The following is a 15,992-nucleotide window of genomic DNA, read 5'->3' as shown; positions in this document are numbered from 1 at the left end:
TATGTAGTGTAGTGTATAGAGTTATGTAGTGTAGTGATGTGTAGTGTATATAATATGTAGTGTAGTGTATAGAGTTATGTGTAGTGATGTGTAGTTTATAGAGTTATGTAGTGTAGTGATGTGTAGTGTATATAATATGTAGTATATAATATGTAGTGTAGTGTATAGAGTTATGTGTAGTGATGTGTAGTTTATAGAGTTATGTTATGTAGTGATGTGTAGTGTATATAATATGTAGTGTAGTGTATAGAGTTATGTAGTGTAGTGATGTGTAGTGTATATAATATGTAGTGTAGTGTATAGAGTTATGTAGTGTAGTGATGTGTAGTGTATATAATATGTAGTGTAGTGTATAGAGTTATGTAGTGTAGTGATGTGTAGTGTATATAATATGTAGTGTAGTGTATAGAGTTATGTGTAGTGATGTGTAGTTTATAGAGTTATGTAGTGTAGTGCAGTGTATAGCGTTATGTAGTGTAGTGATGTGTATATAATATGTAGTATAGTGTATCTAATTCTGTAGTGTAGTGTAGTGTATGGAGTTCTGTAGTGTAGTGTATAGAGTTCTGTAGTGTAGTTTATAGAGTTCTGTAGTGTAGTGTATTGTATAGAGTTCTGTAGTGTAGTGTATAGAGTTCTGTAGTGTAGTGTATAGAGTTGTGTAGTGTATACAGTTATGTAGTGTAATAGAGTTCTGTAGTGTAGTGTAGTGTATTGAGTTTTGTAGTGTTGCAATTGTAGAGTTCTGAGTGTAGTATAGTGTATTGAGTTCTGTAGTGTAGTGTATAGTGTTCTGTAGTGTCAATTGAGTTCTGTAGTATAGTGTATTGAGTTCTGTAATAGTGTATTGAGTTCTGTAGTGTAGTGTATTGAGTTCTGTAGTGTAGTGTATTGAGTTCTGTAGTGTAGTGTATTGAGTTCTGTAGTGTAGTGTATAGAGTTCTGTAGTGTCGTTTATTGATTGAGTTTTGCAGTTAGTGTATTGAGTTCTGTAGTGTCCTAAGTTCTGTAGTTTAGTGTATTGAACAGTGTAGTGTATTGAGTTATGGTGTAGTATAGAGTTCTGTAGTGTAGTGTAAGTTCTGTAGTGTAGTGATTGGTTGTGTAGTGTATTGTGTTCTGTAGTGTAGTGTATTGTGTTCTGTGGTGTAGTGTAGCGTTCTGTAGTGTAGTGTATTGTGTTCTGTGGTGTAGTGTATTGCATTCTGTGTGTAGTGTATTGCGTTCTGTAGTGTAGTGTATTGTGTTCTGTAGTGTAGTGTATTGCGTTCTGTAGTGTAGTGTACAGAACATGTAGTGTAGTGTATGTTTCTGTAGTGTATTGAGTTCTGTAGTGTTGCATGTATTGTGTTCTGTGGTGTAGTGTAATTGTGTTCTGTAGTGTATTGTGTTCTGTACATCAGTTCTGGAGTGTAATGTATTGAGTTCTGTAGTATAGTGTACAGTATATGTATATGCCATTTCAGCCTTTTATCCAAACAGGTTACAGTCATGTGTGCACATTCTACGTATGGGTGGTCTCAGGAATCGAACCCACTCCCTGGAAAGCGCCAAACCAACTGAGCTAAGAACCATGTGAGGATAAGTTCCCAATAGAGGTAGACCAATTATGATTTTTGGCCAGTCCTTTCTGGCTGTGCCAAAAGGGGCAGAGATTATAACAGAAAAAAAAAAGTTTTTCAAATGTTCATAAATGACCAGCATGGACTTAATATATACATCAATAAAACTATTTCCCCCTCCTCGCACCTGAGCTCGAACCAGGAAAACATTGACAACAGCCAACTCAAAGCATCATCCCATGCTCACAAAGGTAGCGGCCTGGGACGGGGTCCTAGGGCAAATCCAGTGACATTTGAAACTGTATTAGCAGCCCAGCTAACTAGCTAGCCATTTCACATTGGTTATACCAGGGATTAGGGATAGGCTTGAAGACAGAAAAACAGCGATGTTTTTGCAAGAGCTGCTGGAAAAAACGCAAGAAAGTGCTGTTTGAATGGTTACGGGCCTGCTGGCTCAGGTGCTCTATCAAATCAGACTTAATTATAACATAATAACACACAGAAGGAGCCGTAGGTCATTAATATAGTCGAATCCGTAAACTAACATTTCGAAAACAAAACATTATTTCAGTGAAATACGGAACCGTTTGGTATTTTATCTAACGGGTGGCATCCCTAGGTCTAAATATTCCTGTTACATTGCACAACCTTCAATGCATGTCATAATTATGTAAAATTCTGGGAAATTAGTTCACAATGAGCCAGGCAGCCCAAACTGTTGCATATACCCTGACTCTGCAAAATAAATTACATAATTTCACCTGGTTAATATTGCCTGCTAAATTGGATTAGTAGTTATAACTAGTGATTATGATTGATTGTTTTTATAAGATCAGTTTAATGCCAACTAGCAATTTACCTTGGCTTCTACTGCATTCGCGTAACAAGCAGGCACTCGTGGAGTGCAATGGTTAGAGCATTGGACTAGTTATGTACGGTTGCAAGATTGATCCCCTGAGCTGACAAGGTGAAAATCTGTCGTTCTGCCCCTGAGACAGGAGGGGTAGTTAACCCACTGTCCAAGGCCCCATCCGAAAATAAGAATGTGTTCTTAACTGACTTGCAGTTAAATAAAAGGAATAAAAATACAAACTTTAAACCAGCCCCAAACTACAGATATTTCAACCACCAAAACTTAAATCCTGAACAAGGCGGTCATTCCGATTAATCGGTCGACCTCTAGTTCCCAATGAATGCGGTCCTCAGAGACAAGACATCCCAGAATACTTTCTGAATAGGATTCTAGGCAGATTCACTCTTTTGGCCTCCCATATTAAACATGAGTTGGTTTTAGAACATGCAAGCCAGTAGTGTAGTGTATTGTATTGTAGTGTAGTGTAGTTATTTCTGTATGTGTGTAGTGTAGTGTTGTGTGTAATGCATTGTATTATAGTGTGGTATAGAACAGTGTAGTGTAGTGTATATACTTCTGTAGTGTATTGTATTGTAGTATAATCTGTAGTGTAGTGTAGAGTTCTATATGTAGTGTATTATTGAGTTCTGTAGTGTATAGTATTGAGTTCTGTAGTGTAGTGTATAGAGTTCTGTATGTAGTGTATAGAGTGTGTAGTGTATACAGTTATGTAGTGTAGTGTATAGAGTTCTGTAGTGTAGTGTATGTATTGAGTTTTGTAGTGTTGCATATTGTATTGAGTTCTGTATGTGTAGTGTATTGAGTTCTGTAGTGTAGTGTATAGTGTTCTGTAGTGTTTTATTGAGTTCTGTGTATAGTGTATTGAGTTCTGTAGTGTATTTATTGAGTTCTGTAGTATAGTGTATTGAGTTCTGTAGTATAGTGTATAGAGTTCTGTAGTGTCGTTTATTGAGTTCTGTGTATAGTGTATTGAGTTCTGTAGTGTAGTGTATAGAGTTCTGTAGTGTAGTGATGTGTTGAGTTCTATAGTGTAGTGTAGTGTATTGAGTTCTGTAGTGTAGTGATGAGTTCTGTAGTGTATATATTGTATTGAGTTTTGCAGTTAGTGTATTGAGTTATGTGTGTATTGAGTTCTGTGTTTAGTGATTGAGTTCTGTAGTGTTGTATTGAGTTATGTAGTGTAGTGTAGTGTATTGAGTTCTGTATAGTGTATTGAGTTCTGTAGTGTAGTGTATTGAGTTCTGTAGTGTATATATATAGTTCTGTAGTAGTATATTGAGTTCTGTAGTGTAGTGTATTGAGTTATGTGTAGTGATTGTGTAGTGATGTAGTGTAGTTTATAGAGTGTATGTATTGTGTTCTGTGGTGTAGTGTATAGTTCTGTAGTGTAGTGTAGTGATGTGTAGTGTATATAATATGTGGTGTAGTGTATAGTTCTGTATCTAATTCTATTGCGTTCTGTAGTGTAGTGTATAGTGTTCTGTAGTGTAGTGTAGTGTATTGAGTTCTGTAGTGTAGTGTAGTGTATCTGTTATGTAGTGTAGTGTATTGAGTTCTGTAGTGTAGTGTTCTGTAGTGTAGTGTAGTGTTCTGTAGTGTAGTTTATAGAGTTCTGTAGTGTTGTGTATTGTGTAGAGTTCTGTGGTGTAGTGTAGTGTATTGTGTTCTGTAGTGTAGTGTATTGTGTTCTGTAGAGTTCTGTATTGAGTTCTGTAGTGTAATGTATTGAGTTCTGTAGTATAGTGTATTGAGTTCTGTAGTGTAGTGTAGTGTAGTATATTGAGTTCTGTAGTGTAGTGTATTGAGTTCTGTAGTGTAGTGTATAGAGTTGTGTAGTGTATACAGTTATGTAGTGTAGTTTATTGTATTGAGTTTTGCAGTTAGTGTAGTGTAGTGTATTGAGTTTTGTTTAGTGTTGAGTTCTGTATTGTATTGAGTTATGTAGTGTAGTGTAGTATATTGAGTTCTGTAGTGTAGTGTATTGAGTTCTGTAGTGTAGTGTATTGAGTTCTGTAGTGTAGTGTAGTGTATTGAGTTCTGTAGTGTCGTTTATTGAGTTCTGTAGTGTAGTGTATTGAGTTCTGTAGTGTAGTGTATTGTGTTGTGTAGTGTAGTGTATTGTGTTCTGTAGTGTAGTGTATTGTGTTCTGTGGTGTAGTGTATTGAGTTCTGTAGTGTAGTGTATTGTGTTCTGTGGTGTAGTGTATTGTATTGTGTAGTGTAGTTTTGCAGTTAGTGTATTGAGTTCTGTAGTGTAGTGTATTGAGTTATGTAGTGTGTAGTGTATTGTGTTCTGTAGTGTAGTGTATTGAGTTCTGTAGTGTATAGTGTAGTGTAGTGTATTGAGTTCTGTAGTGTAGTGTATTGAGTTCTGTTGTGTAGTGTATTGTGTTCTGTAGTGTAGTGTGTATTGTGTTCTGTAGTGTAGTGTATTGTGTTCTGTAGTGTAGTGTATTGAGTTCTGTAGTGTAATGTATTGAGTTCTGTAGTATAGTGTATTGAGTTCTGTAGTGTAGTATATTGAGTTCTGTAGTGTAGTGTATTGAGTTCTGTAGTGTAGTGTATTGAGTTCTGTAGTGTAGTGTAGTGTATTGAGTTCTGTAGTGTCGTTTATTGTATTGAGTTTTGCAGTTAGTGTATTGAGTTCTGTAGTGTAGTGTATTGAGTTCTGTAGTGTAGTGTATTGAGTTCTGTAGTGTAGTGTATTGAGTTGTGTAGTGTAGTGTAGTATATTGAGTTCTGTAGTGTAGTGTATTGAGTTCTGTAGTGTAGTGTATTGTGTTCTGTAGTGTAGTGTAGTGTATTGTAGTATATTGAGTTCTGTAGTGTAGTTTATTGTGTTCTGTAGTGTAGTGTATTGAGTTCTGTAGTGTAGTGTATTGTGTTGTGTAGTGTAGTGTATTGTGTTCTGTAGTGTAGTGTATTGTGTTCTGTAGTGTTTGCGTTCTGTAGTGTAGTGTATTGTGTTCTGTGGTGTAGTGTAGTGTATGTGTGTTCTTCTGTAGTGTAGTGTATTGTGTTCTGTAGTGTAGTGTAGTGTATTGCGTTCTGTAGTGTAAGTGTATTTGTTCTGTAGTGTAGTGTATTGAGTTCTGTAGTGTAGTGTAGTGTAGTGTATTGTGTTCTGTAGTGTAGTGTATTGAGTTCTGTAGTGTAGTGTATTGAGTTCTGTGGTGTAGTGTAGTGTATTGCGTTCTGTAGTGTAGTGTATTGCGTTCTGTAGTGTAGTGTAGTGTATTGCGTTCTGTAGTGTAGTGTATTGCGTTCTGTAGTGTTGCGTAGTGTATTGTGTTCTGTGGTGTAGTGTAGTGTATTGCGTTCTGTAGTGTAGTGTATTGCGTTCTGTAGTGTAGTGTATTGCGTTCTGTAGTGTAGTGTAGTGTATTGTGTTCTGTAGTGTAGTGTATTGAGTTCTATAGTGTAGTGTATTGTATTGAGTTCTGTAGTGTATTGTATTGAGTTCTGTAGTGTTGCGTATTGTATTGAGTTCTGTAATGTTGCGTATTGTATTGAGTTCTGTAGTGTTGCGTAGTGTATTGTGTTCTGTGGTGTAGTGTAGTGTATAGAGTTTTGTAGTGTACCTCAGGCCTGTGCAGTAGAAAGGCCACAGTCCAGCTGAGCCAGGCAGCTGTTGTCTCTGTTCCCCCGATCAGAAGGTCCACAGTGGCCATGTGGACGTGAGTGTCTGTCAGGACCTGTGAATGGACCATGTCCTTACTGCAGACCATGAGCATATGTGTGACCCAAATGGCACTCTATTCTCTATATAGTGCACTGCTTTTAACCAGGGCCATGGTCAAAAGTAGTGCACTAGGGAATCGGGTGCCATTTCGGATGCGCAATATAACACTTACTATTACACATTTATAGCAATTAGTAGGCTTATATTGTAAGCATTTGCTATGTGATTTTGATTGATTACCACAATAAACCACAGCCTGGTCTCATAGACGAGACATGACATAGTAAACGTTAATCTGGAAAATCCAAATTAGTATGATATGTTACGTTTGGTGTGGTTACATAAGAAAGAAAGTAACTTAACGCGAATGTCTAGCAACCCAAGGGTTGTGTGTTTGAATCTCGTCACGGATAACTTTTATCTAATTAGCAACTGTGCAACTACTTACTACTTTTTAGATGCGTTGCAACTACTTAGCATGTTTGCTAACGCTTCCCCTAAACAAAACTTGAACTCTTTAATCTAACTCCAAACCTTAACCCCTAACCCTAGCCCCTAGCCTTTCTAACGTTAGCCTTAGCCACCTAGCTAACGTTAGCCACAACAAATTAGAATACGCAACATATCATAATTTTTGCAAATTCACAACATATTGTACGAATTTCAGTTAATACATACTATACAAAATGTAACCTATAATACTAATTGTAGTGTCCCGGATTCACTTCACTATCTTACGTCTACATCTGAGTTCAGGTTGTAAACCATGATAAGAACCTACCACTCCCTGTGTTGTGTCCTGGGGCTTCCCAAGGCCGTTGAGGAGAGCGCTTGTGATGGCAATGTCTTCCTCTGATGTTTTGCTCGGTGCCTGCATCTGTGGCAGCAATACATTTCATATCTTCCATATGCTACCAATGTACCCATATTACATTACAGATGCTTTTTAAAAACTTTGACATGATTGTCTTTGTGTTTGCTGCTGGCTACTTGAACATAAGTTTGAAAAAGAAGCTACAGTATTCACACCAACCTTGTACTCATCCAGATGTGTTCTGATGATGTCATCTCTCCTGGCCACCTCTTTCAGAAGACGGGAGAACGGCGGATTGGGCAATTTCTTGGACAAATGGGAACAGATCAATATAACTACACAATAGAATCACATATTCCCACTTTTGTTTGCACCATTTTAGACATTTTAATTTGTGTATCAGAGTAGCTATCTGTGCATGCAATTTCCCTGTCTGATAGTGTAGTATGAGTGTATAAACTTGACCGACCCTGAGCAGTGGGAAGGAGTCCAGAGCAGAGATCCAGGGAGAGCCCCATAGAGACACAATCTCATTAAGACAGCCATGCAGTCTCTGCAGCTCTGCAGAACTCTTCTCATACTAAAAGACACAGACAAATAGACAAAGGTCACAAACACAGACAAATTAATCAATATATTACAGGAAGTCCCACTTATACCATTTACCATTTGATACTACTGTATGTATAGCGTCTTTGTTTCCTTGAAAAGTTATTTAAAAAATCTCATTTGTTATTATTATTATCATTATCATAATTATTATTATTATCATTATCCTAGTATTATCATAATTATGATCAATATTATTATTATTTATAGTACACACAGTAGTACAGGAGATGCTTTACCATATGTGGCATAACCCTTTTCCACCTTCTATAACATGATTTTACATTATTCATAAAGCACCAATAGGTTTTTCTTTTATAAAGGATTGATAAACCCTTTCAGGTTGGGCCCTGGGACTAAACACCTCCCTCTGCAACTGGATTCTGGACTTCCTGAAGGGCTACCCCCCCAGGTGGTAAGGGTAGGTAACAACACATCCACCACGCTGATCCTCAATACGGGGCCCACTCAGAGGTGTGTGCTCAGTCCCCTCCTGTACTCCTTGTTCACTCATGACTGCACGGCCAGGCACGACTCCAACACCATCATTAAGTTTGCCGATGACACAACAGTGATAGGCCTGATCACCAACAGCAACGAGACAGCCTATAGGGAGGAGGTCAGAGACCTGGCCGTGTGGTGCAAGGACAACAACCTCTCCTTCAACGTGATCAAGACAAAGGAGATGATTGCGGACTACAGGAAAAGGGGGACTGAGCACGTCCCCATTCTCATCGATGTCTGTAGTGGAGCAGGTTGATTCTAAGTTCCTTGGTGTCCCATCACCAACAATCTAACATGGTGCAAGCACATGGCATGACAAAGCCTATTCCCCCTCAGGAGACTGAAAAGATTTAGCATGGGTCCTCAGATCCTCAAAAGGTTTTACAGCTGCACTGGTACGGCAACTGTTCTGACCGCATAGGTACTACAGAGAGTAGTCCGTTTCTTCCAGATACTGGGGCCATGCTTCCTGCCATCCAGGACCTCTATACCAGGCGGTGTCAGAGGAAGGACCTAGAAATTGTCAAAGACCCCAGCCACCCCAGTCATAGACTGTTTTCGCTGCCCGCATGGCAGTGGTACCGGAGCGCCAAGTCTAGATGAAGAGGCTTCTCAACAGCTTTTACCCCCAGCCATAAGACTCTGAACATCTAATCAATTGGCTACCCAGACTATTTGCATTGCTCTTTTACACTGCTGCTAATCTCTGTTATTATCTATGCATAGTTTCTTTAATAACTCTACCTACTCTACCTCTATGTACATATTACCTCAATTACCTGGACTAACTGGTTCTCCAGACACATTGACTCTGTACCGGTGCCCCCTGTATATGGCCTCGCTATTGCTATTTTACTGATTTGTTACTTTCATTATTTATTTATTTGGGTATTTATCTTAAAACTGCATTAAGGGTTAAATGGGCTTGTAAGTAAGCATTTCACTGTAAAGTCACTGTAAAGTCTACACCTGCTGTATTCGGCACATGTGACAAATGCAGTTTGATTTGATTTGATCGAACCCCACTAGATAACCAGCCTGGTTCAATTTTCCAACTGTGATATATAACTGCTTATCGTGTCTCTGCTTTTAGATAGCTTACCAAATGTAGTGGTTTCTTCCAAATACATGACTATATTTCCGCCATGGTTATCCCTTGGCCAAACCTGATGTCTCTCTTCATTCCAATTCTGGGTTATGTCCCAAATAACACCCTATTCCCTATATAGTGCACTAGATTTTCACCAAAGCCCAAGTAGTGCACTATATAGGTGTGGTTTCTTCCAGATACACTGCGCAGACTCAAAGAACTGACAGATAGCTGGCTTCAAATAGTGTGGGTTTCTTCCGGATACTTGATTGAGCCTGCCTGCAGCAGCCAGATCAAATGGGTGTGGTTTCTTCCAGATACTTGATTGAGCCTGCCTGGAGCAGCCGGATCAAATGGGTGTGGTTTCTTCCAGATACTTGATTGAGCCTGCCTGCAACAGCCGGATCAAATGGGTGTGGTTTCTTCCAGATACTTGATTGAGCCTGCCTGCAACAGCCGGATCAAATGGGTGTGGTTTCTTCCAGATACTTGATTGAGCCTGCCTGCAACAGCCGGATCAAATGGGTGTGGTTTCTTCCAGATACTTGATTGAGCCTGCCTGGAGCAGCCGGATCAAATGGGTGTGGTTTCTTTTTTTGGGACGGTTCCATTGATTCCGTTGTGCCAGGCAAGCTCAATCAAGCGCAGACAACAATTACTATTTGAACCCAGGTGTGATCCTCACCTCTTTCCCAAAGGCCAGTGTGGTGATGATGTTACTGGCTGCTACAGTGAAATCCTCAGAGAGATCCGCAGCTCTGCCGTTATAGTCCAGCAGCACCTGATGGATCACAGATTACATATTCAGATATAAACTCCCTCACTGTAAACTAAATATCGATTGGCTCAACTTAAGAAGAGGAGTTACCCCGCTGACTTGTAACTTCAACTTTTCCAATTTGAAACCACTACATCGTCATTACACAAGGCCACAAACAAGAAGTACAACAAGTGATACATCATGAAGTTGTGGTTGGCATGTTGCTGAGGTTGTGTTGCATTGTGTAATCTCCAGTTGAGTCAGTCAGTGTACTGGTACATGCTGGTTTACATTCCTTCTCAGAACACAGTGTATTTGTTCCATGCTGCTGTTCCCTCCCTTGGTAGAGAAAGTGTTCTGTGTTCTGTGCAAGGGTTCCAAATACCTGCACATTGGTGTATGCTCCATTATAGTTCATTACAATGTTTTGACCCCCAGAAAGGTCGAAGGTCTTCGTGGAGTAGACATTGCAATAAACTATACAGGAGCATACAACCATATAATTACACATAGAACTCTAGAATACTGAAGCTGAGAGATTCTTTTGTGAGGGTGGATACTTCACAAACCCAAAATCTTTATTTCTAACAGGCTTACCCACAGAACCTAATCAAGCATCTGAACAAATGACAAAATATTTTAGTTCTGGTTTAACCCAGATTAGGATCCTAGCAACATGACAAACATTCATCCATCTTGGTCAGGAATCTTTCCTTTGATCAAATGTGTTCAAATATTGTGTAAAACAATGAATTTGTACATATGCAGGTCATTCTGAAAGTATTCAGACCCTTTCTCTTTCCCCAATGTTGTTACGTTACAGCCTTAATCTAAATAAATACACATTTTATCAATCTACACACTACCCCATAATGACAAAGCAAAAACAGGTTTAGAACTGTCATGTGTTTCATCTTTACTTGTCTCAGGTGGAGGGCCTGTTTCTGGATGACCCCGTGGAGCGACTGCTGGGAGCAGCGTTGCAGTGCATTATGGGCAAGACGGCGATGGGCCCTCCACTCCTCACTGTAGTCCCCAGAGAGATGGAGCGGCCTCCCCTGACACCACGTCTCCTGAGAGACCGGTAGGGAGGGAGGGAGGGGGTAGAGAGAGAGGGAGAGAGGGAGGTAGGTAGGGAGAGATGGAGGGAGCGATGAGATAAGGAGAGAGGGAGGTAGGTAGGGAGAGATGGAGGGAGGGAGGGGGGTAGAGAGTGAGAAGGAGAGAGGGAGGTAGGTAGGGAGAGATGGAGGGAGGGAGGGGGGTAGAGAGAGAGAGGAGAGAGGGAGGTAGGTAGGGAGGGAGGGGGTAGAGAGAGAGAAGGAGAGAGGGAGGTAGGGGTAGAGAGAGAGAAGGAGAGGGGTAGGTAGGTAGGGAGGTAGGTAGGTAGGGAGAGATGGAGGTAGGTAGGTAGGGAGAGATGAGATAAGGAGAGAGGGAGGTAGGTAGGGAGAGATGGAGGGAGGGAGGGGGTAGAGAGAGAGAAGGAGAGAGGGAGGTAGGTAGGGAGAGATGGAGGGAGGGAGGTAGGGGTAGAGAGAGAGAAGGAGAGGGGTAGGTAGGTAGGGAGGTAGGTAGGTAGGGAGAGATGAGATAAGGAGAGAGGGAGGTAGGTAGGGAGAGATGGAGGGAGGGAGGGGGTAGAGAGAGAGAAGGAGAGAGGTAGGTAGGTAGGTAGGTAGGTAGGGAGAGATGGAGGGAGCGATGAGATAAGGAGAGAGGTAGGTAGGTAGGTAGGTAGGTAGGTAGGTAGGTAGGTAGGTAGGTAGGGAGAGATGGAGGGAGGGGTAGAGAGAGAGAAGGAGAGAGGGAGGTAGGTATGGAGAGATGGAGGGAGGGAGGGGGTAGAGAGAGATAAGGAGGTAGGTAGGTAGGTAGGTAGGTAGGTAGGTAGGTAGGTAGGTAGGGAGAGATGGAGGGAGGGGTAGAGAGAGAGAAGGAGAGAGGGAGGTAGGTAGGGAGAGATGAGAGAAGGTGGGGTGAAATGGAGGGTGGAGAAAGAGAGTGAGGTGAAGGGTAAATCATATGAATCAAAAGCACTGTTGGCTCAGAGTAACAGAAGTGAGTGATGGTTGCTGGGAAAACTCGGGTGGTTCTAGTAACATGTTCTCAGAGTAACAGAAGTGAGTGATGGTTGCTGGGAAAACTCGGGTGGTTCTAGTAACATGTTCTCAGAGTAACAGAAGTGAGTGATGGTTGCTGGGAAAACTCAGTGGTTCTAGTAACATGTTCTCAGAGTAACAGAAGTGAGTGATGGTTGCTGGGAAAACTCGGGTGGTTCTAGTAACATGTTCTCAGAGTAACAGAAGTGAGTGATGGTTGCTGGGAAAACTCGGGTGGTTCTAGTAACATGTTCTCAGAGTAACAGAAGTGAGTGATGGTTGCTGGGAAAACTCGGGTGGTTCTAGTAACATGTTCTCAGAGTAACAGAAGTGAGTGATGGTTGCTGGGAAAACTCGGGGGGTTCTAGTAACATGTTCTCAGAGTAACAGAAGTGAGTGATGGTTGCTGGGAAAACTCGGGGGGTTCTAGTAACATGTTCTCAGAGTAACAGAAGTGAGTGATGGTTGCTGGGAAAACTCGGGGGGTTCTAGTAAAGTGTTCTCAGAGTAACAGAAGTGAGTGATGGTTGCTGGGAAAACTTGGGTGGTTCTAGTAACATGTTCTCAGAGTAACAGAAGTGAGTGATGGTTGCTAGGAAAACTTGGGTGGTTCTAGTAACATGTTGTCAGAGTAACAGAAGTGAGTGATGGTTGCTGGGAAAACTCGGGTGGTTCTAGTAACATGTTCTCAGAGTAACAGAAGTGAGTGATGGTTGCTGGGAAAACTCGGGTGGTTCTAGTAACATGTTCTCAGAGTAACAGAAGTGAGTGATGGTTGCTGGGAAAACTCGGGTGGTTCTAGTAACATGTTCTCAGAGTAACAGAAGTGAGTGATGGTTGCTGGGAAAACTCGGGTGGTTCTAGTAACATGTTCTCAGAGTAACAGAAGTGAGTGATGGTTGCTGGGAAAACTCGGGTGGTTCTAGTAACATGTTCTCAGAGTAACAGAAGTGAGTGATGGTTGCTGGGAAAACTCGGGTGGTTCTAGTAACATGTTCTCAGAGTAACAGAAGTGAGTGATGGTTGCTGGGAAAACTTGGGTGGTTCTAGTAACATGTTCTCAGAGTAACAGAAGTGAGTGATGGTTGCTGGGAAAACTCGGGTGGTTCTAGTAACATGTTCTCAGAGTAACAGAAGTGAGTGATGGTTGCTGGGAAAACTCGGGTGGTTCTAGTAACATGTTCTCAGAGTAACAGAAGTGAGTGATGGTTGCTGGGAAAACTTGGGTGGTTCTAGTAACGTGTTCTTCACCGGTGTAAGAATGTGGTCTCCCAGCAAAGTCCGACCATTTCTTCACCAAGGCTTCTCTGATGATGTCACCACTGTTTAATACCACCATGGCTGCAGCAAACACAACATACAGAGTCAAGACAAAAGTTCTGTAATACTGAAAACATTCACATACTGAGGATATTACATGTATAAACAACTATTCTAACTGTCTTGAAACAGAGTTAACTTGAGTCACTTGGTTGGAAGTGACTTCATTACTTGTGTTGCCACACTTGAGGCGGTAGATGTTGCCATAGCGACGTGCCAGGGAGGTCAGGTGACTGGGCAGGTGGTCGTGTGCCAGCTCCAGCATGTTGCCCAGCAGAGGGAGAGAGAGAGGGCCAGGGAGAGAGGGAGAGAGAGAACGGGGAAAGAACTGATAGAAAGAGTGCAGAAGTCTAGACCCAACAGCTAGGATGGAGGAGGTGGATAACATACAGGAACACAAAGGGAAAGTTGGTTGTCATTCTCTTCATAATGTTACTGTTGACCATTGCTAATCAAGCAAAGCCACGTGCCCATATGGAAAATGACTTGTCCTACTACCATTTACATTGAGGTTTACATAAGGCCTATTCATAGCCTATATATAATCTAATGATAAACTGAGTTCCAGGTTAAGCAGCTAAAATAGATTGTTGAACAGACTCATTGATTGTCCTGGACCCTTGAAGGGCCAATCAGCAGTTGCTACATCCATCAATGTATGATATTAAGGATATGTACCCATTGATTCTTATAGAATACAACTTAGAAATGCCTTAATGAGCTTAGTTCCACTGTCGTTCCACATCAGAACCCAAAATATTAGATCGTTTTACTCCGATGTTTGTAAACAAAGTGAATGTCAACAAACACTGTAGAGTGTCAAAACATGGTTACAACTATCATGTTGATATCATTGATAGCTCTGTCTATGAATTTGAGAGAGATGACATTTCTCCAGCCACATCTCTCAGCTTTTAAACCAAACACTTTGTCTGTGTTTCTACAGCTAATTGGCCCTTTACCTGTAGGACATAGACTGTACAGTACATACAGGAAGAAAGAGCATTGTATTGATTACCTGTAGGACATAAACTGTACAGTACATACAGGAAGAAAGAGCATTGTATTGATTACCTGTAGGACATAGACTGTACAGTACATACAGGAAGAAAGAGTATTGTATTGATTACCTGTAGGACATAGACTGTACAGTACATACAGGAAGAAAGAGCATTGTATTGATTACCTGTAGGACATAGACTGTACAGTACATACAGGAAGAAAGAGCATTGTATTGATTACCTGTAGGACATAGACTGTACAGTACATACAGGAAGAAAGAGCATTGTATTGATCACCTGCTGACCGATATCCATTGGGTTCTCCCTGTGTAACTTTGTCTCCTTTTCCAGGGAGGTAGATGAGCAGGATCCATAACAGTGTAAGCATGACCACAGCACCCACAATCACCACTGACACATATGCTGTCATTATGCAGGCTTTAAGTCTTACTCTCCCTGTCCTCCCAAAAATCACCTTTCACTCTGGTCTTCCCTTTTATACAGGACTCCTGACAGAGTCATTTCAGTGTTAACATGGTCCTGCTCAAGGATGGGTAAATATTGTCTTGACCTTCTGGATAACCAACTATTATTTCAATGTATTTATATGGTGGAAAAAAACAACAGCTGAGAAATTGTATGACCACGACCGATATCCTTGGATATCTCAGTAACATGTTGACCTGACACACCAAAGCACTGAAGGTCTTTGTCTTGTTCTCATGGTGCAACTAGGTGGAAATATGGCTCCCAGTTGGAGGATGATTGAAGTCCTTTGGTCAGCCCAGGTTAGGTTGCACCACGGCAGGGTCTTTCTGTAGTCCTTTGGTCAGTCGAGGTTAGGTTGCACCACGGCAGGGTCTTTCTGAAGTCCTTTGGTCAGTCGAGGTTAGGTTGCACCACGGCAGGGTCTTTCTGTAGTCCTTTGGTCAGTCGAGGTTAGGTTGCACCACGGCAGGGTCTTTCTGAAGTCCTTTGGTCAGTCGAGGTTAGGTTGCACCACGGCAGGGTCTTTCTGAAGTCCTTTGGTCAGTCGAGGTTAGGTTGCACCACGGCAGGGTCTTTCTGTAGTCCTTTGGTCAGTCGAGGTTAGGTTGCACCACGGCAGGGTCTTTCTGTAGTCCTTTGGTCAGTCGAGGTTAGGTTGCACCACGGCAGGGTCTTTCTGTAGTCCTTTGGTCAGTCGAGGTTAGGTTGCACCACGGCAGGGTCTTTCTGAAGTCCTTTGGTCAGTCGAGGTTAGGTTGCACCACGGCAGGGTCTTTCTGTAGTCCTTTGGTCAGTCGAGGTTAGGTTGCACCACGGCAGGGTCTTTCTGTAGTCCTTTGGTCAGTCGAGGTTAGGTTGCACCACGGCAGGGTCTTTCTGTAGTCCTTTGGTCAGTCGAGGTTAGGTTGCACCACGGCAGGGTCTTTCTGTAGTCCTTTGGTCAGTCGAGGTTAGGTTGCACCACGGCAGGGTCTTTCTGAAGTCCTTTGGTCAGTCGAGGTTAGGTTGCACCACGGCAGGGTCTTTCTGTAGTCCTTTGGTCAGTCGAGGTTAGGTTGCACCACGGCAGGGTCTTTCTGTAGTCCTTTGGTCAGTCGAGGTTAGGTTGCACCACGGCAGGGTCTTTCTGTAGTCCTTTGGTCAGCCCAGGTTAGGTTGCACCACGGCAGGGTCTTTCTGTAGTCC

General features: G+C 41.8%; 1 pseudogene; it reads right to left on the bottom strand.

The window, feature by feature from the left end:
* Positions 1–5,715: 5,715 nt before the first annotated feature.
* On the bottom strand, positions 5,716–14,656 carry LOC127927556 (steroid 21-hydroxylase-like; annotated as a pseudogene).
* Positions 14,657–15,992: the final 1,336 nt, after the last annotated feature.

The sequence above is a fragment of the Oncorhynchus keta genome, unplaced genomic scaffold, assembly GCF_023373465.1.
Source record: "Oncorhynchus keta strain PuntledgeMale-10-30-2019 unplaced genomic scaffold, Oket_V2 Un_scaffold_1526_pilon_pilon, whole genome shotgun sequence".
Lineage (NCBI taxonomy): Eukaryota > Metazoa > Chordata > Actinopteri > Salmoniformes > Salmonidae > Oncorhynchus > Oncorhynchus keta.
The sequence above is the reverse complement of the archived record's forward strand: the minus strand, read 5'-3'. Positions and strand labels throughout refer to the sequence as shown.